We start from the raw sequence: 25,067 nt of genomic DNA, 5'->3' as shown, positions 1-25,067 counted from the left end.
ATGTCTTGGCCTATGCACTGGGTGAAGGAATCTCCCCGGAGAATTCACAATGTGCAGGTTATGGGCCAATACCAGTGTGGGGGTGGGGGTAGGGGGAGACCAAACCCTTAATCCCAAACTTTATTTTAAAACAATTCTGGGTTGATAGTGTGCCTAAGTACCTGGCAAAAAAAGGAACACTTTCTTCAACCTGGGGCTCAACATATTACTAAGATTAAAGCTCGGCAAGAGATTATGATAGAAACTTGTGAATTATGCCAAGACAGAAAACATTACTGTTCAAGAGCCACATGAACAAAAGAAACAATCCAAGTGCAAAGACAACAGATACTCTAATTATCAGATAGAGAATATAAGATGAGGAAGTATGTTTGAGAATATAAAAGAGGGTATTGTAAATGTAATTGTGGTAGGAAGAATGCTGAAAATGTCTCCTAAGACTTCTGGCTCCTGGTTACTCCATCAGACCCCAATCTAGGTACTGCTGTGAAGAGGTTTTACACATGGACTCAACCAGCCTTAAACGATGGAGATTATCCTGGATTATTCAGGTGGTCCTAGTGTGATCCTATGAGCCTTAAGAAGCAAAAGAGGAAGGTCGAAGGATCAAGGGGGTAAGATGAGACAAGGGGAAATCAGGGAGATTGAAAGCATGAGCAGGATGGACCCAATATTGGCGGTTTTGAAGTTGAAAGGATTTATAAACCAGGGAATGCAGAAAGCATCTGGAAGCTGAGAATGATCCCTGGTTGAAACCCAGCAAGGAAACAGAGTCGTCAGTCCTTATAGGCACATGGAACTGAACTCTGCCAACACGTGGGAAGCCTGGGAGTAGCTTCTCCTTAAGAGCCTCCATTAAGGAGGACAGCAGAGGGAGGCCTCGATCTTGGTCTTATGAGACTTGTTTGGACCGGCCTGTTCATCTACAGAGCTTTAAGATAGTAATGACTATTGTTTTAGGCCACTAAATTTATGGTAATTTTTTTCATGACAACAAGAGAAATCAAATATAATAAAGAATGAGAGACTGTGAAAAGTGACCATATCTGAAAAAGTATTGAATAGGAATTTTAGATATGAAAAGCATGATAATTTAAATTAAAAATGTAATAAAATGGTTAAATAGCACATTACACCAACTAGGAAAGAAATGTGTGTGAACTTGAGGACACATTCCAAAAAAATTAATTAGAACGCAACACAGAGATAGAAAAAAGGAACTCTGAAAGGGACATTAAGGAAAATACAAGCTAGGATGATAAATGTAACATATGTTTAATTGAAATTCCAAGACTAGATTAAAAAACAAGGGAGACAACAATCATTGAACACAATGAGCGATAATTCTCCAATACTAATAAGTGAAACAGGATTTTTCAGGAAGCATAAAGAATCCAAAGCGGGATTTAAAAAGAAAAAAAAAAAAGTAAATGTACACTCACCTCCATGATTGTGGAATAGTGGAACCCCCAAAGGAAGGACAAGATCTTAACAGAGAAATTAAGGCTTAGCCTAAGGCTACCTTCTCCAGAGCAACTGGAAACAAGTATCGCAAGTGCGAAAACAAGGAACTGTCAACCTAGAATCATACATCTAGAAAATCTACATTTTAAGAATAAAAGGAAACTCAAGAATTTTCAAACTCGCAGAAACTAAGGGAGTTTACCACCAACCAAAGCTCCAAAGTTACTTCCAACGTCTATAACAAAGGAAAAGATAATCCAACAAAGAAGATAATGTGACACATTATACGTGGGTTTAAAAAACCGACTAGAATTAAAATCCTGCAAAAGTGTAACATACAGTTCAAAGGAGGCAAAACATTCTAATTTTCTCTGAAGCCCCCATTTTTCTTGGCGGCAGAACACTTAATCTAGTTGAATCCAAGTCGAATTCACCATGTCTGTGTTTTAACGGATGTCAGAGTTTAATTTAGTCAACTCGGCCTTAGGTTTTTAGAGCCTCTCTCTTATTGATTTCGCTTAGGGGTTTTATCTAAACTGTGTAGTGGGTGCGTCCGCAGCCCCCTGGGAGGCCAGCTGGAGCTTCTGACCCCAGACTGTGCCTCCCGCGCCTCATCCGCCCCGTCGCTCCACCTCTGCAGAGCCAGCCTCGTGCTTTCTGCACCCCGGCCCCCGGTCTCCAGGATGGAGCCCCACCTGCACCCAGAAGCCCGGCCCCTCCCCGCCCCAGGAAGTACTCACTGCTTCTGCCCTGAGTCCTAGTAGCAAGGGGTTCACAGCAAAAATAAGGAGTGTGACCTTGTGCCCTGGAGGGGAGCCTCGCACCGCAGGAGGCCCCGCCCCCAGCCCTCACCTGCGCGGTCCTCACCTGGAGTGGCTGGGCACTGCCTCTAGGGCCGCAGGGATGAGACGAGGGGTCGCGGAGGCCCCTCCCTGGGCTCATTCAGGCGCAGTGGGGTCAGCCCCAGGTCCCCCCAGGAGTCGCACCCACCACCTGGGTCAAAGCCCTGCTTTGGAAGACGCTAGCCGGGTCTCCCCGGAGCCTGGGATTTACGGTAGAAGGGCGACTCCTGTTTATAACGCCTAAGTGCAGATTTCCAGAAAATCTCATTTTTACAAAATCAGTCCTCGGTTGAGAGAGAGCCCTGGAGGTCAAAGGGTGAACGAAGCATGTATCTTTTTAGACGGGCCCCCACTTACAGAGCCCGGCTCAGGGAGAGAGTCTAGGAGGGTTTCCACCCCACATGCGATGCTGCAACCCAAGTTCAATAACTTAGTGAAATAATAATAGTGGCATGTTGGTGTCGAATGAGCCTCTCCCTCCATGAAATGATTCTCATCACTGTTCTCACTTCAGGAATGTTCAGATAGTTCACCCCCCCCCCCCCGCCCTGCTGCTGGTACCCCCAGAGCTTGCCCGCGGGGTGTTGATGGATCCTGACACCTGTAGCCCACCTGTAGCGCACCTGCTGGGGCCCGCGTGCCCTCTGACCCCCGGTGGCCGTGGAGTCCACACCTGCCTTTGTGGCTACAGTTCTGTAAAAAGTATGACCGGAAGATGGACCAAGCATCGGAAATGTCACGCAGCCTCCTCCTTCGTTCCCAGAAAATATATGTGCTCTTGCCTCCATTTGCAACAGCCAGCATTTCCATTATTTTTCCTTATTTATTCTAATTGCTTCATTCTATCCTTTTTTTATCAGCACAGCTGTCTTTCTCAACATATTGTCTTTTATTTTTATTTAAGCAAATGCGATTAGACTTCTCGGAAAGTCGGATGCTACGTTTGTTAGAATCTCTAAGAATACTGGTCTCTGACGGCATTTCCACACAAAAAAATTACAAATAGATCACTTCATCCATGTATTCCAACCTCTGTTGTGGCCTATGGATAAATTTTCAAATAAAGCTTGAAAATTACCTACCTTATATTCTGTGCAATGGCTTTCAAACTCCAAATCATCTTGATAGAGAGTGAGGGAAATGTTTGCTGGAAAAGCTAGGAAAGAAGAGACGAGATGTTTTGAATAAAGCAAGTTTGATTTATCCTCACACGACTGCCATGAAATTGGCTTCCAGTTTGACAAAAGACGTTGATTCTTCAAACACTCTTGTATCTGTTAGACGTCAGCCCTCCAGACTAGCTTCCAGGGTCCTTCCTTAACACTCTTGATGATGTTTAGGGATTTTACCACCTTAGACAATGAAAATAAGCAGGTACCAGTCGCAAAAAAAATTTGAGACTAGCACAGGAGCCCAATGAACTCTAGTCGTAACAGATAAATCAACTCAGGAAGAATTGACATCACAAAATTTCTGAGCCTCCTGACCCAGGAGCACACTGTATCTCTCTATTTAGGTATTCAACTTCTCTGGGCAATGCCATAGAGCTTTCAATGCAGTCTTGTTCATCTTTAAACACATTTATCCCTAAGTGCTTCATGTTTTTGATATCACTGTATTTCATTTTTTGACGTTATTGTAAGTGGTCTGTTTTTTGGCACCAATTTCTGATTGACAGTTACCAGGATTTAGAAATGCCACACATTTTAATAAACTGATTTTGTATCTGCACCTGCACTAAGTTAACTTATTATTTCTACTTGGGTTTTTTTTTTAATAGATTTCATAAGACTTTGTACCTAATAATATCTTCTGTGAATAAACTCAGTGAAATTTATCCATTCCAATCTAGATATTTTTATTTCACATTTTATCTTAAGATATCCTTGTCTTTTTTCTTCCCTTAGTAGCAAAGCATTTTTTTTAACCGTTAATCATGAATGTTGGCTGTAGAATTTTCAGAGCCTCTTTATCAGATTGAGGAAACTTCTATTGCTAGTTTGCTGAGAGGTTTTGTTTGTTTTTTAACCAAGAATGGATGTTGGAATTTGTCAAATGCTTTTTCTATATCTTTGGAGCTGATCTTATGATTTTCTTTATAAGTCTGTTAGTATGCTAAATTACATTGAATTAAACAAACTTTGAACATGATATTTTGTATTTTTATATATATTGTTATATTTTATTTACTAAAATGTCATTAAGAATTTTTGCACCAATGTTCAGGAGGGACATTGGTCTGAAGCTTTCAGACCTTGTTGTATTAAGGTAATGCTTGCCTTGGAGAATGAGCTAGAAAGCATTTCTTCTCTTCAGTTGTCTACAAGAGTTGTAGAATTTAAATCCTTTTGAACTTACTGAGATTTGTTTATGAAATTTACATTCTGATATTCTGCCTTGAAAAAGATATGTATTCTGCTATTATTGGGCAGAGTCTTCTAAAGTGTTAATTGGGTCCACTTGGTTGCTACTTTTTTTCATATTCTATATTCTGACTGATTTTTTCCCCTACTTGTTCTATCAGTGATATATTGAGAGAGGAATGTTAAAATCCTTGCCTATAATTGTGGATTCACCAATTCTTGCATTTTTATCAGGTTTTGCTTTATGTTTTTCAAAGCTGTATTTTTTGGTTAATGTGCCAATGTTTAAAGTTGCACATTATGCCTTTATCCCCATGTAATGCTCTTTTATCAATGTTGGTATTCTTCACTCTGAAATACATTGATATTAATATAGGTATTTCAACTTTTTAAATTAGTTTTAGCATGAGTTATCTTTCTCCAGCCTTTTATTTTTAACCTACTTGAGTCTTTAAAGTGAGTTTCTTGTAGGAAATATAATTGAATCTTGCTTTCTTATGTTTTAATAAAAAGTGACAGATTCTGTCTTTTAATTTGGTTGTTTAGGTCATTTATATTTAATGTGATTACTGGTATAATTGCACTTAAGTCTACCATTTTGCTATTTTTTTCTAATTCTATTTCTTCTGATTTATATCCTTTTTGATGGGAAATGTACTTTAATTCCTAACTCCATTCTTTTGAGTGTAATGTGTATTTTTTTTCTTCTGGTTGCCTTTAAGATATTTTTCTTTATTACTGATTTTGTGTAAACTAATTGTGAGGTACCTTGATGTCATTTTCTTTGTTTCTAGTGTTCAGGGTTCATTAGGCTTTGAAGTATTTATAGGTTTGTTTGTTTTTTAATCAAATCTAGAAAATCTTCATCTACTATCCCTTAAAATATTCTCTCTACACCTTTTATTTCAGAGACTACAATTACAAACATATTTGGTCACTTGAAATTATCCCAAAGTACACTTGCTGGAATGGTTCTGTTTTTGTTCTTTGTTTTTTCCACCATTTTCTCTGTATTATTTTGAATAGTTTCTATTGCTACATCTTTCAGTTCACCAATTCTTTCTTTTGCACTGCTGAATCGTCTATTAAATCCATCAAGTGTATTTTCCATTTAATGGAAATGTAATTTTCAACTCTAGAAATTTGACTTAGGTCTTTTATATTTTTCCTGTCATTACTGAGCATATGTATATTTTTCTCTACCTTCCTGAACATACATAGTATAGTTTTAATAACTTTTAATATTCTTGTCTACTAATTCTATCACATATTCATTCCTGCCTTTCTGTCTATTGCTTGATTTTTCTCTCTTTCAAGAATCAGATTTTCCTGCTTTTTCTGCCTGATATGTTTTTTCAATTGAAAGAAAGACATTGCTTATTTTGCTTTGTTTAATACCAGATATATTTTTATTCCTATATACTTGAATGTTATTCTGGGACACAGTTGCATTATTTGGAAACAATTTGATCCTTTTGAGGTTTGTTCTTCAGATTTTTTTTAAAGATTTTATTTATTTTTGACACACACATGCAGAGAGGGAGAGAGAGAGAGCGAGAGAAAGAGAGAGAGAGGCAGAGACACAGGCAGAGGGAGAAGCAGGCTCCATGCAGGGACCCCAACGTGGGACTCGATCCCGGGTCTCCAGGATCACACCCTGGGCTGAAGGTGGTGCTAAACTGCTGAGCCACCCGGGCTGTCCTGCTCTTCAGATTTATCGAGTGAGACTAGAACACTCTTTAGTCTACAGCTACACTTGCCTCACTACTAAGACAATGCCCTTTTGAGCATTGTACTTAATGCTCCATTAAATTTAAGGTTTTCCATTGTGGCTGGTGGGAACATGAATTATTCCCAGCCCTGTGTTAGCTTTTGGACTTTGTTCCATTTAATAATTTTGATTAGTTCTTTCTTCACCCTCAGGTAGTTTCCTCTGGGACTTGTGTTGATCAGGAGTCTGCAGAATAGTGGACAGGATGCCCACAGATCTTTATGCACATGTCCCATGTCCGTGCCTGTTTTTCCTTTCTGATTCTCTGCCTGAAAACTGTAGCCACCACCTCTCCTCAGACTCCCAGCTCCAACTATTCAACACATGATCATCAGCATCTGCCTGGATTCCTCCTTTTTTGAACTGCTGCCTGGAAACTCTTCCTTGTTGTAAGTTGGAATAATCAGAGGACTCAACTATTTTTTCTCTTTCAGCGATCACTGCCTATGTTGCCTGATGTCCAATGTCTGAAAACTGCCATTTCAAATAATTTCTCCTATTGTAGTTGTTTCAGGCAGAGGGTATTCCTGTTCCTCATGCTGCATTTTGCTGAAAGTAGAAGTATCTAGAAGAGTCAGATTTCATTACAGTCTTTTTTTATTTTTATTTTTCCTAGTAAGGTTGGAATCAGAACAAGTTGAGTTAATTGGATGGTTATGAAGTCTCCAATTTTAATCACTGGTGTATAATGCAGCTCTTAAGTAAGAGCAAACCCTGGATGAGGAGCCTACTCCTCCTATTACCTCAGGAATGCAATTCTGAATTTGTTGAGTTTGAGATTTATTCACCACTCATGAGAGACTCAAGAAGAGATAACTAATGGGCACTTAAATAATCCAAATGTGAAATGCAGAATAATGGTCGGACCTGCATTCTAGTTTAAAATATAAGATGGAGTCTAGAAAATAGAAAAAATGTGTAGGAACAACCTTTCTGTTTTTTCATCAACTTCAATACTATGACAGCTACTTAATACTAATGTCCTAAGTTGTTTGATATATTTTTAATTATTATCTTAATACAAAAGTGAAGATTTTATGGCCATACTTGAAATATAATTGTACAATATTACTTAAATGTAACTCGTGTTTGTTGTTGTTGTTATTTTTATGTAAAAATAATTAAGGAATAAGCAAGTTTAAAATCCTGGGGAAATTGTTCAGAGAACAATTCAGCCCCAAAGTAAGTTCAACCTGAGAAGATTAGGTCTCTGACAGAGATTGTGGTCTGGCAAGAAAATTGTATCTTCACAGCCATGGGGCTTTCTGGGTAGATCATCTAACAAATGTTAAATGAATAATAAATAATGGCAGGTTATTCCTCAGGGTCTGGGAAGGCATTTTTGACTGCAGTCCTTGATATTGCTCTCCATAAACTTTTCATCTCCATCTCAGCTGGGAAAGTAATTGCTTCTGGCCAGAGCTGGGGGTTCACAGGAGCAAGCAGTCCTTTCCTCACAGAATCTAGTAGGGTCCTCATCCTCCCCCATACAGAACCTACTCATGGGCCCTCCCTAGAATTTGAACAAGGCCAGAATCCATCATCAGAACTGGAATTCGAATTCTTTTATTGCATCTGTAGTCAGGACTGTATGCATGATTTAATGTGCTAGATATTTTGTACTTTGAGTTAAAAACAGCTTCATTATTTTTTTGAAGATTTTTATTTATTGATTCTTGAGAGACACAGAGAGAGAGAGGCAAAGACACAGGCTGAGGGAGAAGCAAGCTCCCTGCGGGGGACCCTGATGTGGGATTCTGATCCCAGGACCCCAGGATCATGACCTGAACCAGAGGCAGATGCTCTACCACTGAGCCACCCAGGTGTCCCTTAAAGCAGCTTTGTAGTTAATATATTACTGAGGGCTATTGTTCCTTGTGCTTGCTTCCCTCCCCCCTCTTTTTCTTTTGTAAAACCAGAACTCTGAAGGTTATAAAGAACCTCAGTCTTCTCATGGAGACAGAAGTCCCACTGGCCTCTGTGTACATACCATCCCCTATATCTATCTCCTTTATCTTCACATATTCATTTGACTAAAGAATATAAACAAAAAAAAAAACGCAATTGTATGCAATTCCCTAAAGCACTTTTGAGCATTTCTTGCTTTTTAAAAATCTGTCATTAGCCAAGTACTTTGCAAAATATAAAGCAAGTTTCCAAGAAAGAGCCCTTCTAACTAGTAATCCTTGATGAGTTTTCCTGGGAAAACCTATATGGAAAGCAGAGATGATAACTAAACACACAAGTACCGGTGATTCTAGTATTACTATTGCATCTCATGCAATCTCCTCTGAATCTATTCTCTAAAGATTATGGATATTGAATCAGTAGTAAAGTGGCTCAGTATATCCAACAAAAAACATTCAAAGAAATTCAAAATAGACTTTAAATTTAGATTTTTGAATGTCATGACAGAGGACAAAACCAGACTAGATAGTTTACCCAAGTTCAAGACTTATTAAATAGATATAGTAATCAAGACTATGTGCTCTTGAGAAAGAGATGGACAAGTAGGGTTGACACGAAATGAAAACCCATAAGTAGTCTCACATAACTATGCTTATTTTTGACAAAGCTACAAAAGTAATCTAATGAAGGAAAAATAGCCGTTCCAGCAAATGGTGTTAGAGAAGTGAACATCCATGGACAAAAACAGAAAACAAAACAAACAAAACTTTGACCTAAGCTTCATACTTTGTATGAAATTTAGCTCAAGATTGATCGTGAACTTAAATGCATAAACTGGAAAAACATAAAATTCTAAAACATCTAGAGAAAAATATGGAAGATAATCTTTATGGATCTAGGGCTTAGCAAAGAGTTCTTAGACTTAACACCAAAAGTATAGTCCGCAAAAGCAAAACTTAATAATTTAAAATTTGAATTTGCTCAACAAATATCCCATTAAGAGAACAAAAAAACAAGCCACGAAATGAGAAAATATTTGCAAACCACAGGGAATAATACTGATAATGGATGAAGGACGCCTAAACAGTAACAGACAATCCAATGAGAAAGTGGGCAAAACATAGGAAGATTCTCTTCCCAGAGGCGCGCCTGCGGATGTTAAATAAGCACAGGAAAAAACTTCAACATCATGATCCGTTAGATAAATGCAAATTAAAACCACAGTGAGATATTACCAGCCCCGCATCAGAATGGCTAAAATAAAGAATAATGACGGCACAAAATGCTGGCGAGGAGCGGAGGAAGGCGGCCACGCATACAGGTGCTGCCCTGGAAAACTAAGCGGCAGCTTCTTAACAAAAAATTGGACACAATACTGCCATATGACCCAAAAATTGCAATTGTGGACATTTATTCTGGGGAAACGAGAATGTATGTTCTTACAAAAACCTATATAGGAGCGAAGGTCAGACCTTGGAAACAGCCTTGCTGACCCTCAGACACGTCCGGTGGAGCAGAGCCACACACTTGTGCCAGGGAACATCACTCAGCACTGAAAAAGAACAACTGCTTTGCACCGAGCTGGGGCCTTGTAGGGCCTAAGCCCCTGAGTGTCCGTGGCCGCCCAGTGGAAAGGCCCAGGCGCCTCTCAGGGTCGTGGGGTCGCACTTCCCGAGGCGCTAGGAGATTAGCGGGAGTCCCTGTAAACACCTGCTGCTGACGTGGCTCTGAGTCCCCCCACCGCCAACGGGAGATCGCGGTGAGCAGGGGTGTGGGGCCCGAGGCTGCGCTGCAAGGTGCCGGGGCAGTGGGGCACCCAGAGGTGCAGACGCCTGGGCTGCGCAGGCACCGCAGTGACCCAGTGACCCTGGAGGGAGCAGCTCTGGGCCTCCTCTTCCCTTCCCAGTGTCATCCTTCACGACCCGTCTGTTCTCATTCTTCCTATCTGGGGGCTGACACCTTTCCTTCAAGCCTGCAGAATGTCTGTGTGAGTTGGAAGACGCATCCCCCCGTGACCTCTTGTTTTCCACGAACCTTCGCATTGTTCGTTCTCAGCGGAGTCCAGGGACGTTCCACGTGCGAGGCGAAGCAGCAGGAGCTGAACCATCAACGCAACCATCGGCTCATCCTCTGACTCCTGCTTGTGGGAAAATGTCAGCTTGTGAATTAGACTTTCCAAAATTTTCTTGTTGACATTTTCTATCCCCTTTTTTAATTCCCTCAGAAAAAAATATAACAAGAGCTGCTCTCTGTTTCCCCAGTGTTGTTCTTAATTGCTATCAGCTTTACGTGCAAACATTCCAGGAAGAGTTGGGAAATCAGCCACGTCCCCTACACACACACTCACACACACGCACGCACACACACGCACAGCCACTCCCGTTCAGAGGCTAGAATTAGTTGGGGGCTGATTCAGCCTGTTGTGCAAAGCGTTATTTTCAAGCAAGACCTTGCAATCGGTTCTAGGAATTCTTTGTGAGAACATATCATTGTAATAAATATTTCTGTCACTCTTAGGGGAAAAAAAATCAGAATAAACAATGATCATCCGGAAAAGATCACTTAGTCCACATTCTCATTTTTTGTGTAAATGTGGGTGCTCAAAGATCTTTGATATGAAGAGCTCGTTGACCAGCTGATTTTAAGGAAGGTGTGACCAAGTTGTTTTGAACGAGTGAGTGGAATATGAAAGCCTGAGGTGGGGAAGTACAAGATAAGGTAGGACCATGTTTGTATAATATTTAAGTATCATCCAGGGCACCTGGGCTCAATTGGTTCCGTCACCGACTTGGTTTCTGCTCAGGCCGTGACCTCAGGGTCATGAGAAGGGCTCTGCGCTCAGTGAGGAGCCTGCTGGAAGATTCCCTCCGCCCCACTCTTGCCCACGTGCAAGCCCTCATGCGCCCCCTCTCTCTCTAAAATAAATAAATAAATCCTTAAAATAAACAAACAAACACTATCGAGATGCCTTGGATTTAGATTATTTGCCAGAGTACCGTTGTCTAATTTAAGATTAGGAAAGTAAAAAAAAAAAAAAAAAAAAAAAAATATATATATATATATATATATATATAACTGTATTAATAGACCTAGTTTATTCATATATATATATATATGAGTTAAGAACCTGGTTTGAGAGTAGGAAATCCCAAGGCCTGGGGTGCCTGGGTGGCTCAGTCGTAAAGTGTCTGCCTTCCGCTCAGATCGTGATCTCAGGGTCCTGGGATCGAGCCCCGAGTTAGGCTCCCTGCTCAGGCGGGAGCCTGCTTCTCCCTTTGTCTCTGCCACTCACCCCTGTAAAATGTCATACTATTGAGAGTACAAGATATAGTGCTTGTATTTAGTTTTTAGGAAGCACTTTAAAATCGTCCTCACGATTTTATTATTCCTTATAAAATACGTTTTTGCCTATATGGATCGCAGCTCTTATACAAGAGTAGGGTCAGAAAATCAACTCCTGTTGAATCCTCTTGATAATTTCTTTTACTCTGTTTATTTTTAAACTTTTACCCTGGACTTCCTTCCAAAAAGGATTGTGATTGGATTATAGATATTGCAATCTAAGATAATTTTTTAAAAATAGAGGAAGAAAGAGTATAGGGAAAATAAATACAGGAATATCAGTTGAAGCTAAATGCATTACAGTGCATTTAAGATAATGTCGCACAGAGTCAGGTGTCTTTTTACCTTGGTGCTAAAGAGGATCCCAGCCTTCATGACATTAATATAATAGTGAAGCTCCTGAGCTGTTTCTTAGAATGCTCTGTAATAAAATCCTATAAAATAATCACAAGATATCACTCAGGAAAAGCAAGTCTTGTTACAACTGGGTGGGCAGTGGGGGTGAGTTGAGGTGGGGAGGACAGATGGAGGGGGAATGACACACTTTCATTTAGTTCAGGTGTTTGGTATCCTACTGGCTTGACTCAATATTTTATCTAAAGAATGACTATCATTGTCTTTTTTTTTTTAATTGGAGTTCAATTTGCCAACATATAGCATAACACCCAGTGTTCATCTCATCATTGTCTTTGAAACATATTCCATGTTAATCAATTGTTTTTATCTATTTTTTTATTTTTACTATGAAAGACTTCAAATATATAGAAAAGCACAGAAAATATTAGTAAAAATACCAGTACACCCACTATCCCATGAATCCACCATGCAGATCTTTAAAATTAATAACAATGTATGATGCTCCTTCCATGTATATTTTCCAAAAAGAAATAAATATTCCAAATAAAATCTAAAGCCCCCCCAAAACTCATTATTTCCACTAGAGGTAATCACTGGCCTCACTGCCATCCATCCACGATGCCATACGTCCTCAACATCTGTGTGTATCCATAAGCAATTTATAGTGCTATGTTGAGAGTGGGTTTTTTTAAAGTTTTATATAACTTTTCTCATTCTATCAGTGTATTTTTACAATATATTTTTCTTAGGAACTGTATCAATGTGTATTATTAGATATTAACAGATAACTATTATAATAACTGTATTGATAGACCTAGTTTATTCATTTTAATTTCTGTATAGCATTAGATCTTATGTTAAAAGACAATCTTATCAACTCCTCTAGTTGTGGACAATATTTTTTTCCCTTGTAATATTCTTGCCCATGACTCATTGTGCGCACGTATGAATTTCTCCAGAGAAGATCGGTACCATTGAAATTGCTCAGTTCCAGAGTACGGACACCTCCGGTTTTACTAGGCATCACCGAGCCGGCTTTCGGGAGTGACCGTGCGCATCTATCCTCCCGGCAGCGACGTACAGGAGTTCTCACTTGCCCACAACGTACAGGAGTTCTCACTTGCCCACATCCTTTTCAACGTTTGTTGTTAGATATTTCAATTCTCGCCATTCTCATAGGAATTCTGTCTTGATATTGCTTTACCATTTTTCTAATATGTTCTGAGGTTGACCATTTTTCCATATATTTATTAGCCAGCCCTCAGAATTTCATGTTCTTTGACGTGTCTATAAATTGGGTTTCCTTAATGTTCTGCTATTTCTTTTTATTGATTCATAGTAATTCTTTTTTTTAATTTATATTTTAAATAACAGTCTTCATGCTGGTTGGCAGGTTGTTGTTGTTGTTTTTCATGACGGATTATCTTTGAACCAATTTGTTAATTTTAATGTAGTAAAACTTATGAGTTGTTTTCTTTAGCATTTTGTGGTTTCTGCCCTTTTTGCCCTTATGGATATACTCTATGCATTTAGGAAACCCATCCTTGTGCCCCAATGGCATAAAGCTATTTTCTTATGTTTTGCAGCAATCTCATCTATCATATTAGTTTATAATTTTTCTTTCTTTGTCTTTGTCCAATTTCCTTATCAAAGTTATGATACTCATCATGTGAGTTAAATATCTTTCCCACTTTTTCTACTCCCTGAAGTCATTTCTGTTTGCTATAGACTATCTTTCTTCCAAGAGTCGAGAGAAATTGACTACATAAGTATCTAGAATTTTCCCACAAAATTTTACTGTGAAAGTTCTCATATAGCAAAGTCAAATGAGTTTAAGTGAAGGTCCCCATACCTACTACCTAGATTGTACCACTAACATTTTACTGTACTTGCTTTATCACGGATCTGTCCATCTCTCCAACTCTCTGCCCAACTAGACTCTTGGGGGTAAATAGATTTGATTCTGCCTTGATATAATAAACCAATTCGGAATTTAAAAAACTTTATTATGAATGACTTTCACCTCAGTTTTCAGTATTATCAGAATAAAGTTTTTGTTATGATCCTATTATTTTGTCTATTATATCTGTAACTGTGCCCATCTCTCCATTATATTTTTTTTTACAAATTGGCTGATCATGAACTATTTCACAAAACCTCTCAATACATCACAACAAATCAACTTGAGACAATGTTCTGTGACCACAATGTAATAAAATTAGTAGCTAATAATATAAAGATAGTTCAAAATAACCTCAAGCGTTACACGTTTTAAAAACATCTCTAATAAATGATCATACGGCGTGAATTGTAAGTCATGCTGGTGTGTTTGTTACGTATGTTCCATAAGTTGCTTCCAGTAGCATCTCGGTGCTGTCAGCGTGTCGCTACCGAGTGATTTGTGCTCGTATGCCCTGTGCACTTTCCCCTGTGCTACGGCTGTTGAGATCCTGCTGTGTGTGCTTTCATAAGATTCCAGTCTTCTCCTCATAGGTCCCCGCGGATTTTATGTTGTCGACGTCGTGGTCAGAACAAGCACCTGTTCCGCGAGCTGCCGCGCCCGTGGATTCCACACGATGCCCAGCGATTCACTGTAATCCGTCCTGCTCCTGTCACTTGTGCACCGTGGGAGAAGCTGCTGTCTCCCCCGTTCCTGTCGGATGCAGCCTGTGTCACCGCTTTCCTGACTTGGATCTCTGCTCCTAGTCAGGTTAGGCCGTCACCCTTTCGCGACCGGGCCCAGGCGCTGCCCGAAGAACACTGGCTGCACACAGAGAAGAGCAGTGGAGCCCCGGCTGCTCCTGGTGTGTGTCCCAGGCCCCAGACACCCCCGGTGTCGGGCACCGGCCCTGAGGACTTGGGGGCCAGGGCCGCTCCCCACCCCTTCTCCAGTAGCGGGGGACAGCGGGCACTCGGGGCTGGCCTGGGCCCGGCTCCCATGACAGGGCCAGCATCCTCCTGGGCGCAGGCCTGGCCCCACGGCTCTCGGGCTCCCACTCACCACTCGGGGTGGCAGCCCTAAGGGCACTTTGGGCTTCCTACACTGGGCCCATTCCCTGTCACCTCACCGCTTTGTTAAAGGTGGAAAATTAGTTTAACTCCGATTCAGCGGCAGCAGGATCAGTGGGGGACGCATCCTCAGCATTTCCCTCCTGCCCTTCCCGGTAGGGTGCAGCCGGCGCCACCAGGCAGGGTGGGTCAGCAGGGCGCCAGCCAGCACCCGCGTGCCTGTGCAAAAACACGCAAAGGCAGCCGGACAGAATTCATTATTTGGAATTACACGCCTAAAATCACGCCGGTGACAATAGAAGATTCTAAATGATCCTCACAGGATTTTGTTGTTGCTATTTTTTCCCTTCTTCATTCGTTTGGTGCTATTTTCTAAAGCCTCGCTCACTGCCTTTGCACACTTATCCCGCGGTGTTCGGCGGGGTTCACATAGATGAGGGGCAGAACCTGCACGGCCCCCCAGCCGCCGCGGGGAGCACCTGACCTGTGTCTTCCTGGCACTGAGCCCCCCCCTCCACGGCCATCTGCTGAGGCTGCGCCAGGCCTGCCCCATCTGCTGGCCACGGGTCTGGGCGCTGCAAAGCCAGGGGGGCCCAGGAGGGAGGCCCCCGGACTCAGGCGGGACAGACGCGCAGACAGTGGCCCTCCTTGGGCCTGGACGCCGCCCATCCCGGGGTGCTGCTCGCTGCCTGTGGTCGCCCCCCCCACCCGCCGACCTGGCAGCAGTGCCCCGAGCAGCCCTCCAGGAGCCCCAAGCGTGGCCTCCAGCCTCAGAGGCCCTGGGGGGTGCGGGGCCAGAGCATCCCTGGGGAAGGAGCCTGGGGGTGCGGGGCCAGAGCATCCCTGGGGAGGGGCCCTGGGGTCATGGGGACCTGGGGCAGCCACCAGCACCTGTTGCCCGGACCCAGAGTGACACCTGTCTTGCTCCTAATCTGCAGGAGACGTGATGGCGGGGAGCAGGGAGGCTGTCCTAGCGACACGAGGTCTAAGATCCTATGTGGACAAAAGCAAATAGAATCCTTTTTTCTGGGGATCTCTGGGGGGCTCAGAAGTTTAGCATCACCTCCCTGGGGCCCAGGGCGTGACCCCAGGGTTCCGGGATCGAGTCCTGCGTTGGGCTCCCTGCATGGAGCCTGCTTCTCCCTCTGCCTGGGTCTCTGCCTCTCTCTCTCTCTCTCTCTCTGTGTCTCTATGAATAAATAAATAAATCTTAAAAAAAAGAAAAGAAAAGAAAAGAAAAGAAAGAAAAGAAAAGAATCCGTTTTCCCTGAGCAGAAGAGACACGGATAGTGCAGGGTTCAGGAACGGGTGACGTGGCTGTGACCAAGTGGCCTGAGGCCTTCGGAGCCGCGGTGGCGACAGCACAGCCACCAGCCTTGTGCAGCGACACCGTCCCCGATACTGGGACCCCCGGGGGGCTGACGCCCAGCCCCAGGCCCTGTCTCCACCGCCCTCCGCCACACACCACTGGGGGGATATGATCCCAGCAGATTCAAGGATGTGATAGTGGGAGGTCGACCTGGAATGAGAGTCTCACTCTAAATTTTGTCTTGTTTATGTTCGTGCTTCGTCCGTATATGTGTTTCCCTTAATATATATTCATAATACGACACACCATGACATGCCTGTTCCCTGAGTTCCCAACCGCGGCAGAGAACGTCTGTGCACGACAAGCCCACGCGGCACTGCTGGGGGCACCTGCGCTGGGGCACCTGTGGACGCCGGCAGTGCCCGGGCCCACGGTGCTAGGGAGTGAGAGCCCCCGGCCAACGGGTGACCCCTGACAGTAGCCACACTCCGCTCCCACCGGGATGACCGACCATTTTCACTTACCCTCATTTTTTCCCCCCAAAATTGATATTTGCAACTTTCCTATAATCTCGGCCCACTTGGTGAATGGATAATCAGTATTTGATGATTTGAGTCTGCATTTCCCTGATTGATAATGAGAATATTTTTAATTTCTTCTCTGAATTGCTTCTTCATGTTTTCCCATTTATGTTTCTGTTGAGCTGTTGGGCTTCTGTTCGTCAAACTACCATCTCCTTGTACCTTCTTGTTTGTAATCCTTTGACACTTGAAGCCGCGTCCAATTGTCCTGATAAACGACCGTCTTTGCCTTTGTTTATTTTGTTTTTTTTTTAAATAGAAGTTTTTAGGTTTAAACCCTCATCAAATTAGCTTTTAATCCTCATTAAGTTTTTATCAAACTAATGTCTCCTTTCTTTTTTATTCTATACATATCTTATTTAAGAAGAGCCTTCCCTTCTCCAGTTAGAAAGTTATTTTCTACAGTTTCTTTTAAAATATTTGTTTTGCTTTTCACATTTGTTTTTAATCCATTTAAAATGTATTTTGGTAAACACTGAGAATAAGCACCTATGTTTAAGCTTTCAGTATGAATAAACCTATTGCCCTGGTAATATAAGTTGAGAAGTCTAATATTTTCCCAGGCGATTGGCAAGACTGTCTTCTCCCGTGCCAAACTCCCTTAGGATAATCCCCGTGCTAGCATTTTCATCTCTTTCGTTGACCTATTGGTTCTATTTTTTAAAAAATAAAGTTTTAATATAAATTTTAAATAAGATTTTTTTCAGATAATTTTAGATTTACAGAAAGTTGCAAAGACAGATAATATTTATGTCTTGCACCCAATTTCCCCTATTATTGATATCTTAATTGGTAAGATGCATTGCAATTAAGGAACCAATATTGGAATATTATTATTAAATAAAGTACTTTCTTTAATCCTGTTTTCTTACTTTTACCTAATGTCCTTTTTCTGCTCCAGGATAAGACCACCTTCAGGTGTCATATCTCCTTAGGCTCTCCCAACAGTTTCTCAGACACTCTTTGTTTTAACCATCTTGACGATGTTGAGAGGTCCTGGTCAGGTAGTTTGTAGAATGTCACTCTACTGGGGTTTTTCTTTTCTATTTTATTTTATTTTATTTTATTTATTTTATTTTATTTTATTTTTTAATATAAATTTATTTTTTATTGATGTTCAATTTGCCAACATACAGAATAACACCCAGTGCTCATCCCACCAGGTGCCCCCTTCAGTGTCCGTCACCCAGTCACCCCCACCCCCCCCCCCCCGTCCCCTCCCCTTCCACCCCCCCTAGTTCGTTTCCCAGAGTTAGGAGTCTCTCATGTTCGGTCTCCCTTTCTGATATTTCTATTGGGGTTTTTCTAATGTTTTTTTTTCTCATGATTAGACTGGGCCTCTAGGTATTTTGATCTGCTTGGGTGCCTGCCCTGCTCTCCCCAGAAAGTTTCATTATGTGAGTAATACAACATTTCGTACCGTCTTGGTGCTTGTGTAGCTTATTAGCCTGACATAGGAACTAAGTCTGAGGGGGAGGGGAGACCAGCAATCCTGCCTCAGCAGGGTGCCCATCACGGTTACTGTTGTTCATTAAAACAAATTAAGATCTTTGAATTGAGGCCCTAAATTGTATTCTGGTGAATGTTTACAGAGCAACTAAATATTCTTTTAAACTTCTCACCAGGATATCAATTATGAACCTGTGGTGATAGATTTTATGTTGCGTCTGTCTGACTTTCCCCTGTGGCTCCACATGATACTCTCTCTGGGACTGTGGGCATTTTCTTATATTAAAAAGAAGGAGAAAAGAAAAAGCAAAAGCTTTAAAGCTTTCCTTCTAATATTTTGGTATTTGATACAGCTTTGAATTTATTTTGTGCTGCTATAAGGACAGGATACAACTTAATTTTTTCTATATAAATGACCAACTATTCTAAAACTGGTTGTTGAATGCCCCTATTTTACCCCACTAATTTGAAAGACTCTGCCATATAAAATATTTCCATGTACGGTTGTGCGATGCCACCACAGACTTCTAGAAGGGGGAGCCTCCAGCTTAGGCCCCGTGCTTCAGGGGGTCTGCTGTTGTTCCCCTCCAGCCACACCCCTTCTCATGCAGAGAGGAGACAGCGACGCAAGAGACTTACCCACCTGGAGCCCGTGTCCCAGCTTTAGACCTAGCCAGCGATAGACACCCGGGATCCCAGAATCTTATGCCCAGACAACTGTGGGTGCACTGGTGTGGCTGCAGGGAGCCCCAAGGGCAGACCACACCGCAGTAAGCATGGGGGCTGTGCTGTCCACGGCAGGAGCCTGGATGTGCAGGCCACGGTCCCGGCGTCCACACACAGGTGTGCATGAGACCCTCGGGGATGAAAAGAGAACAGGGTTAGGCTGAGACTCGGGAGCTGGAGCTGAGGTCGGCTCCTTCCATAGCACCACATCCTGAGACAGAACTCCAGGAATCCAAGAATTATAAATTCAGATCTTGCCTTCCAAATATATATACATATAAATGTGCATATATCAAAATGAAAAGGTAAGACATATTTCGCTTCATTGTTTGCTAGCTTGATTAAATGGCATATGGGCTTTCGTTTGCACTCTTGCCCGAGACCCTACAAAGGTTAAGGGGCATCTTGTGTTTGTGTATATTTCTAGGTTCTTAATCATGTTCCATTGGACCATTTGTCTAGTCCTGTATCAATAACATTCTGCCTTCATTAGAAAAAATGAGTGGGAAATATCAGAAAGGGAGACAGAACATGAGAGACTCCGAACTCTGGGAAATGAACTAGGGGTGGTGGAAGGGGAAGTGGGAGTGTCTGGGTGACGGGCACTGAGGGAGGCACTTGATGGGATGAGCACTGGGTGTTATTCTATATGTTGGCAAATTGAACACCAATAAAAAATAAATTTATTAAAAAAATAATAAATTTCAAAAAACAATTCCCTAGATAACTACTTAAGAATTTGGGATATTAAAAAAAAATAAAGAAAAAAGAAACAAAGAAAAAAGAACTCAGGCTATTAAAATGAACATTAAATGTTGAAACAAATATACATAAAGTGTTTATTTTTAAGGTCTTGACTGTTAAGTAGTGAGTTTTTTAACATAAAAATTCCATAAAAATACCATTTAGGTATTTGGGGAAAAGAATTCAGAATATATGGTTTAATTACTTGTTGGTATGTAGTGGTTGCATATGTGTGCCCATATCTTTTCAACATTTAGGATATTTATATAAAGTATTTGTGCTTAGACATGTAAAATTTTGTTTACTACCTAACTAGTAAGTGGATATATATTTAAATGTAAATGTCTTTGCAGAGTTCAATGTGTTGAAATTCCTAATTTTCATACTAGACATTTCAAAATTTGCATGTATAATTGCACATTCCTTCACGCAAATAAAACCTTAGTTTTTGCCCTCCCGGAAAAAAAAATTCTGCCTTAATTAATATAATAATTAATCAAAAGGGCAATTCTCCTGCCAATTTTATCCAAAATCATCTTCGTTATTTTTGTCCTTTTTTTCTTCCAGTATAAATTTGTGGGGCCAGAGTAGCAAGTTAAAAAAAAAAAAGTCTCCTTTGAGCTATCACTTTGAATAAAAACTGTTTCATTCTCTTTTTAATTTAAAAGCTCCCTTTTAGCCTAATTTATGAATTTTCTCATATTTTAACTTCCCACCATTAGTTCTACCTTAGTCTCTATGTCAGTGGTTCTAGACCAGAAGTGATTTCTGCCCTCCAAGGGACATTGGATGATGTCCGGAGACATTTTTTGGTTGTCACAGCTGAAGTGAGGGGTGCCCCTGGCATCTAGTGAGTAGAGACCAGGGGTGCCCAGGGCAGCCCCCACAACAGATTGTCTGACCCCAAATGTCACTAGTGCGAAGGTTGAGAACCCTGTTCCAGACGACACAGGAACACGTAGAAGCCGTCATGACATACCCTACACACAAGTGTACATCAGAAGTGTGTGTACTTATTTGCACACACGTGAGTGTATTGTAATCAGTGCTTAGCTGACCACTTTCTCACCCACTGCCTTCAGCTGAGATTCTCCGAGCGATTTACCAACAAGATCGTGTTAATCCCCACCCGGTGCTCTACAAATAGGTGACACCACGATTCCACTGGCTTTGTTAATTCAGAGACACAGATTAAGTGCCTTACCAGTGCTCCTTAAAAAAGGAAAACTATTGAAAAACATGTTCCATGAAGTCCTCTGTTTTGGCTATTATGTGATAGTTGATAGTTTCTTCCTTTCTTCTGCTTATGAACGTTGGATGACTTTTCTTTTTTTTTTCATAAATTTATTTTTTATTAGTGTTCAATTTGCCAATGTATAGAATAACAGCCAGTGCTCATCCCACCAAGTGCCCCCCTCAGTGCCCGTCACCCAGTCACCCCCACCCCCCGCCCACCTCCCCTTCCACCACCCCTAGTTCGTTTCCCAGAGTTAGGAGTCTCTCCTGTTCTGTCTCCCTCTCTGATATTTCCCACTCATTTTTCTCCCTTCCCCTTTATTCCCTTTCACTATTTTTTATATTCCCCAAATGATTGAGACCATATACTGTTTGTCCTTCTCCGATTGACTTACTTCACTCAGCATCATACCCTCCAGGTCCATCCACATTGAAGCAAATGGTGGGTATTTGTCGTTTCTAATGGCTGAGGAATATTCCATTGTATACAGAGACCACTTCTTCTCCATCCATCATCTTTCAATGGACACCGAGGCTCCTTCCACAGTTTGGCTATTGTGGACATTGCTGCTAGAAACATCGGGGTGCAGGTGTCCCGGCATTTCACTGCATCTGAATCTTTGGGGTAATCGCCCAGCAGTGCAATTGCTGGGTCGTAGGGCAGGTCTATTTTTAACTCTTTGAGGAACCTCCACACAGTTTTCCAGAGTGGCTGCACCAGTTCACATTCCCACCAACAGTGCGAGAGGGTTCCCTTTCCTCCACATCCTCTCCAACATGTGTGGTTTCCTGCCTTGTTAATTTTCCCCATTCTCACTGGTGTGAGGTGGGATCTCATTGTGGTTTGGATGACTTTTCTTCAGGCAACAATACACTTCCTACTTTTCAACATGCTATTGAACTGTAAGTACCTAATTCTTAACATAGAAAAGGAGTCTGATTTTAATACACATTTAAAAACTTGATCTGGGTGGGTAGAAATATTTTCATACTTGAAGAAAAAAAATCTAAGGAAAGCTTTTATAAAAGATTGTAATGGTTTAGTGATTAAGAATCTGGGGTATTATGCTGAGTGAAATAAGTCAATCGGAGAAGGACAAACAGTGTATGTTCTCATTCATTTGGGGAATATGAATAATAGTGAAAGGGAATATAAAGGAAGGGAAAAGAAATGTTGGGAAATATCAGGAAGGGAGACAGAACATAAAGACTCCTAACTCGGGGAAACGAACTAGGGGTGGTGGAAGGGGAGGAGGGCGGGTGTTGGAGGGGAATGGGTGACGGGCACTGAGGTGGACACTTGACGGGATGAACACTGGGTATTTTTCTGTATGTTGGTAAATTGAACACCAATAAAAATTAATAATAATAAAAAAAAAGAATCTGAAAAGAGCAGATGCTGTAAAGGAATTTACTGAACTGGGATCCCTGGATGGCCCAGCGGTTTAGCACCTACCTTCGGACCAGGGCGTGACCCTGGAGTCCCGGGATCGAGTCCCATGTATGGGCTCCCTGCATGGGGCCTGCTTCTTCCTCTGCCTGTGTCTCTGCCTCTCTCTCTCTCTCTCTCTCTCTCTCTCTCTCATGTCTATCATGAATGAAGAAATAATATCTTTAAAAAAAAGGAATTTACTGAACTAATGAGGATAAGCAATGCTGTTAGGTTTTACACTTGATTTATAAAGCTTAATATTTGAAAGTAAAGTGATCTTCAGTAATTCTAAGGGATTATTACTAAACACAGTGATTCTTAGGGAATTATAAATCTGTAAGTGGCTAGAAAAGAGTATTTCATGCTGAAGGCGCTGGTCATGAGGGCAAGTCCATCCTCCTTGCTCCCCCAGCTGGTGGGATTATACTTCCGTGTGTGTGATGATTGACTTTATGTGTCAACTACGTTGAGCCACGGTGCCCAGTATGTGGTCAAACATTATTCTGGATAATTCTGTGATAATCATTGTTTTGGGTGAGATCAGCATTTAAAATAGGAATTTAGAATAAAGTTGATTACCCTCCTTACGGTGATGGGCCTCATCAGGTAAATTCCTGAGAACTGTAGGCTGACCTCCTAGCAAGAGGGAATTATTCTGCGGCAGATGGCCTGTGTCCTTGAAGTGCGGCGTTGGCTCTTCCTGGATCTCCTGCCTGCCATCCCACCCTGCAGGTTTCAGATTTGCCAGCCTCAATAATCATATGAGTCAATTCCTTAAAATAGGTATCTTTCTGCACACACACAAATACACACACCCTATTGGTTCTGTTTCTCTACAAAACTCTGAGTAATACAGTATGTCATGAAATTCTTTTAAAAAATTCTTTATTATTATCAACAATATGAAGGAAGATGGCTTGAGAGACATATACTTTGAATAAAAGGAATTATACACGGTATCCAGTAGCCAGCTGTATTTTCTTTTATTTAGACAACTGGTTTACACACCTTTTTGTCTTCTCTACTCTCAGATCCCATCAACGTGCTGCGAGTATCGCAGACTTGCTGAGACAAATACTGTACATGCAGTTCTCCTGCCCTTGAACATAAGGGAAACTGGATTTCCTAGGAGTTCTTGCAATTAGGCAGGCCAGTGGGACTGGTCTTGGCTAAAGGAATGTGAATGGAAATGACCGGGTCGCTTCCAGGTCGAGGCGGTCCTCAGGCTCTCTACGCCTCCTACAGCAAACCCCGAGACCTGACGCTGAGTTGTCCGCGCCTCCCTTAACCAGGATCCTCGAGTGATTCTGTGGAGCAGAGCCCGCCTCTGCCTGGCCCTGACGCAGAAATAAACCTTTATGGTCTTTAACCGCTGGAATTCACGGCTAGTAGGTTGCCCGGGCGTGGCCTCGTTTGTCCTGACCAATACACGTGCCGTGCTTCCTGCGGGCCCTACAGAAATACTAGGAGAAAAGTTGATTGTGACTATTCCCTTCTGGAACATGGTCACAGTCTCTAAAGGGATAATAAGGTGAACCCAGAATTAACTCAATATAATCAAGAATTAATAAAGTTCTAAAATTAGCACCACCATGTTAACTGATACTCTGACTAAATTCAAATGTATTTGAATCAGTTTATGTCTCACAGTTTTTCTGACATCGTCCTACTCATCTCAGGTACCACGGCTTCCTTACCACGGTGACATAAAACTTAGGAAGATGGCTAGTTTTTTAACGTTGTGAGCTTCTCAGAGAAACACATTTCACAAATATCAGCACAAGTGTCATCTAAGGCTAACATTCCAGGCACATACAAATCAAAGAAGAGTGATTATGTAATTTTAGACCCATTAATGTACCATCATCGTTAATCTCTATCATCAGGAGCTGGAGATTGATAGACTCTCTCTTCTACTTCTTCTCCTTCTAGAAATGACGGAACATAGATATCACAATGAATGTTTTTCTGGTTCCTGAGCTCGACTTCCCACCTACGTGGATCAGGAAAAGAAGAAGAAGAAGAAGAAGGAGGAGGAGGAGGAGGAGGAGGAGGAGGAGGAGGAGGAGGAGAAGGAGAAGAAGAAGAAGAAGAAGAAGAAGAAGAAGAAGAAAAAGAAGAAGAAGAAGAAGAAGAAGAAGAAGAAGAAGAAGAAGAAGAAAAATACTTAAAGCTCAAACTTATCTCAGCAGCAATAGTCACTGGTCTTAGTCATCTGCTCTGCTCGAGTAAACTGCTTTTCAATTCTGAAAGTCATGAGGACGGTACTGGATTTGCCTGACTCTGTGCACCCCCTGATCTACTCTCTTGTGATGCTGAGCTAGTCATTTAATCAACCTCACCTTCAATTTCCTCAATTCAGAAATAAATTTGTTACTATGTAGCTCATACAGGTCTATCTGGTGGTTTAAAATGACTCAAAATTATTGATGAATAAATATAAGAATGGAGGGGTGGGTGGTAATCACGAGCTCCATAGACTGAGATAATGCTTATGAAAATATTTTCTAAATGACCGAGAGTTCGAGAACGTA

General features: G+C 41.7%; 1 protein-coding gene across 4 annotated transcripts in view; it reads left to right on the top strand.

Moving 5' to 3' along the window:
• SLC13A1 (solute carrier family 13 member 1) overlaps positions 1 to 24,649 on the top strand; it is a 106,281-nt gene extending 81,632 nt beyond the window's left edge. For 2 of the 4 annotated variants that reach the window (XM_072764925.1, XM_072764927.1), the window contains one exon: positions 14,541 to 15,375. The gene's annotated coding sequence lies outside the window, so the exon portion shown is untranslated. Of the gene's footprint in view, positions 1 to 6,592; positions 7,510 to 14,540; positions 15,376 to 24,465 lie in introns of those variants that run through there. The other 2 variants (XR_012002774.1, XM_072764926.1) reach the window with 2 other exon arrangements.
• Positions 24,650 to 25,067: the final 418 nt, after the last annotated feature.

This window comes from Vulpes vulpes, chromosome 7, assembly GCF_048418805.1.
Source record: "Vulpes vulpes isolate BD-2025 chromosome 7, VulVul3, whole genome shotgun sequence".
Classification (NCBI taxonomy): Eukaryota; Metazoa; Chordata; class Mammalia; order Carnivora; family Canidae; genus Vulpes; species Vulpes vulpes.
Note: the sequence above shows the minus strand (reverse complement) of the source record. Positions and strands in the feature narration are given on the sequence as shown.